General features: G+C 33.8%; 1 protein-coding gene across 1 annotated transcript in view; it reads right to left on the bottom strand.

The window, feature by feature from the left end:
- Positions 1–3,759, bottom strand: part of NLK (nemo like kinase) — a 193,648-nt gene that overhangs the window by 111,075 nt on the left and 78,814 nt on the right. The gene's annotated exons all lie outside the window — the stretch shown is intronic.

The raw sequence follows: 3,759 nt of genomic DNA, 5'->3' as shown, positions 1-3,759 counted from the left end.
AATAATCATACAAATTAAATAAGACTATATACAAAAATGGTACTGGAAATCTTTCATAATGGTGAAAAATAATGACGAAAAAGCCCTGTATGTCTAACAATAGGTGATCAGTTAAATAATGAAATATTCATCCAATTAAAATGATGTGGCCAATAATTCATGTGTCCTTATTGATGTATGAAGATGTACTTGACAATAATTTTCATCCTCTTTCCTGCATTCTATCCTGGAATTTTTCATAAAAATGTTTACCCTCTGCTTGTGGGAGTTATGGTACCAAAGAGAGACCAGTAACTACTATAATAGTCAGATTCCTAACATTAGAAGAAAAATAATCAACCATGTCTACCCTTTTACCCCATCTCAAGCATATGAGGTTATATTTTCTAATTTTTATGGTGATTAAAGGGGGAAAAAAAACCCTTGTTTGGACTTGACTCGTATGATTACAAAAGATCTGACATGAGCAACTATTTCATTTCAAAAGCTCTGTCCCACAAATGTAATGTTTTTTTAAAAATTTACTTACAGTTTGCCCTGTGATAAAGAAGGTTCTAATACGCACTTTGCAGGTATGCATTATTTGGGCCTCAGTTCCTTATGTATAAAAAGAAAATGGCACGGTATAGGATTGGCTCATTTCTAGTTCTAAGGAAGATAAATGTATTAAAAATGAGTCAGCACCTTCAAAAATGAGAATTGGCAAATGCAAAGTGCCAAGAAATAAATCTTTGTCAACTAGCCTGGTATATACCTTGTAAACATTCCCTTAAAGAAAAAAAAAAGGAAATAGAATCTTCATTAAATCCTGGTGAATTTAAACTGAGAGAACATTCGCTGTATCATAAAAATGGAAATTCAATCTGTAAAGGAGACTAACAAAGGCAGGAATCACAACTGAAAAGTGATGGATCCTCAGTGGTTTCCTAGTTCCTAAGATTTAAAGTCAATTATCTTACTTGAAGACAGTGGAACTGTATGAGACTATGCCATTATAATCACATCAGGATCAGGTAACATTACTTCCAAAACTACAGGTAATTTCAAAAAGAAAAGAGCAATATACTACTAGTTATTCAAGGCTAATAATTTATCTTCTCTACTTTAAAATAATAATGTTTCCAATCCAACTAGGTTCAGGTATTCAAATCAAGTAAGGATAATTCATTTATAAAAATGGAATACAACTTGGGTTTCCATCTAACAAACATTACTATGTCTAACAAATTTTCCCTGCAGTCAGCATGTCTAAATGCAAAGAAAAAAGTAAATCTATGTAGACTGTAAAGAACAATTTGAGTTTTACCTGTTTAATGCCCAACCGAAGAACACAAGTTACACATACACTCAAGAAATGAAAATCACTTATTAAATCTTCTTAATAAGGGAAACAATTACATTTAGAAGCATGGCCAATTATAAATACATTAGTATAATTTAAAAATTTCCATAATCAATCAAGTATTTTGCTGTCTGAACATTTTTTTGTGCACTTGCCTTCAGAAGTTACATGATAAAAATATGGTTGTAGTGCCTCATTTTTTTTTTTTNGAAGAACAAAAGGACAGCAATTTGTCTGTTCCCCTTCCCCCAATTCCCCAATAAAAATCTTTAAAAAAAAAAAAAAAGAAAGAAATATACAATGTCCACTGAATTCAAAGACTTAATATTATTCAAATAGCAAACATTTGATCTTCAGATTCAATGCAATTCCAATCAAAATCCTGCAGGCTTTTATGAGGAAATCAACAGCTGATTTTAAAATTTACATGAAAGGACAAAGGATCTAAAATATGCAAAACAATTTTGAAGAACAAAGTTGAAGGATTTATTTCAAGAATTATTATAAAGCTACAGAAATCAAGATGGTGTGGTACTGGCATAACGATAGACATAAAACAGTAGAGTCCAAAAATAGACTCACACTTACATGCCAACTGATTATCAACAAAAGGAGTCAAAGTAATTTCAGTGGAGCGCAAGAGTTTTTTCACCCAATGGTGCTGGAATAATGGGATAACCAACCATATGGAGAATAATGAACCATGACCCTTACACCTCATTTTATGCATAAAATTAATTCAAAGTTGATCACACCTAAATGTAGGAGCTAAAATTATTAACTTTCGGGAAAAAAATTGGAGAGAATTTTTGTGACTTTGTGTTAGAGAATGATTTCTTAGATAGGACACAAACAAGCACAAGCTATATATATATATATATATATATATATATATATATATATATATGTAAAAAAATGAAATGGACTTCATCAAGATTAAAAACTTTTGCTCTTCCAAAGAAACTGCTAAGAAAATAAAAAGGCAAGCCACCAAATGGGAGGAAATATTTTTAAAAACATCTGACAAAAGGCTTGTATCCAGAATAGGTATCTCTTTCAATTCAATAGTAAAAAGACTAACAACACAATTAAAAATTAGTAAAAGAGGCCAGCTGTGTGGCGCATTGGTTAAGAGTTGGCTTGGGAGGCCGGCTCTGAGCAACAGGGCCCCGGTTCGGATCCCACATGAGGGCCAGTAACGCTGCGCATTTTACAGCTAAGATGGTGAACAACAGCTCGACCTGGAGCTGGGCTGCCGTGAGCTACCATGAGTGGCTGGCAGCTAGCAGCTGGCATGAGCTGCCGTGAGCCACCGTGAGCGGCTATCCAGTGGTCGGCAACCGATTGCCTCACCCAGGAAGAGCGCAATGATAATACCAACATGGGCCAGTGAAGCAACGTCCTCCACAGCTAGACTGAAGAACAAAAGGACAGTAACTTGTCTGTTCCCCTTCCTTGATTCCCCAACGTTGTTCCCCTCCCCCAATTCCCCAATAAAATCTTAAAAAAAAAATTAGTAAAGATCTAAATATTTTATAAAAGTAGATATGCAGATGGAGAATAAGCACATGAAAAGATATTCAACATTAGTAGATAAATACAGGCAAATTAAAACCACAGCGAAATTCCACTACACATCCACTTGAATGGCTAAAGTTCAACAAGACTGACATTTTTAGTACTAAATCACACTATATTGTAATCATGGACATGTTTCTCTATTACAATAAAATGTAAGCTCATAGAAAAAAAAGACTGACAATAATAAGTAGTAGTGAGGATTTGGAGCAACTTAAATGTCATACATTGCTGGTGGGAATGTAGTATGCAGACACTTTGGAGAGCAGTATGGCAGTATATTATAAATCTAAGCGTATACAAGTACTTAACATGTGACCTAGCAATTCCACTTCTAGGTATTTTACCCAAGAGCAGTGAAAATACATATCCACGTAAAAACTTGTACATAAACGTCCACGGCAGCATGATTCATAACAGCCAAAAATTCAGTGCAATCCAAATGCTCTTCAAGTGATGAATGGATAAACAAATTTTAGCACATCCATATTACAGAATACAAGTCAATATTACAAATGAAATATTAATAAAACAACACGGTTGAATCTCAAAACAATATGCTACGCAAAAGGAGTCAAATCACATGTCTCATATGATTCCATTTTTTTCAAACTCTAAAAAAGACAAAACTATATTGACAGAAAGTAGATCAATGGTTGCCTGGGGTTACAGGTAGGAGAGAGGGCCAACTTGCAAAAGAGTAGAAAGAAACTTTCAGGGTTAGAGACCCATTCTGTCTTTATTGTGGTGGTGGCTGCAGAACTGTATATAATTACTCAAATTCATCAAACTGTACAATGAGTGAATTTTATTGTATATAAAACTTTAATTTAAAAAAA

The sequence above is a fragment of the Hipposideros armiger genome, unplaced genomic scaffold (assembly GCF_001890085.2).
Source record: "Hipposideros armiger isolate ML-2016 unplaced genomic scaffold, ASM189008v1 scaffold_108, whole genome shotgun sequence".
Lineage (NCBI taxonomy): Eukaryota > Metazoa > Chordata > Mammalia > Chiroptera > Hipposideridae > Hipposideros > Hipposideros armiger.
Note: the sequence above shows the minus strand (reverse complement) of the source record. Positions and strands in the feature narration are given on the sequence as shown.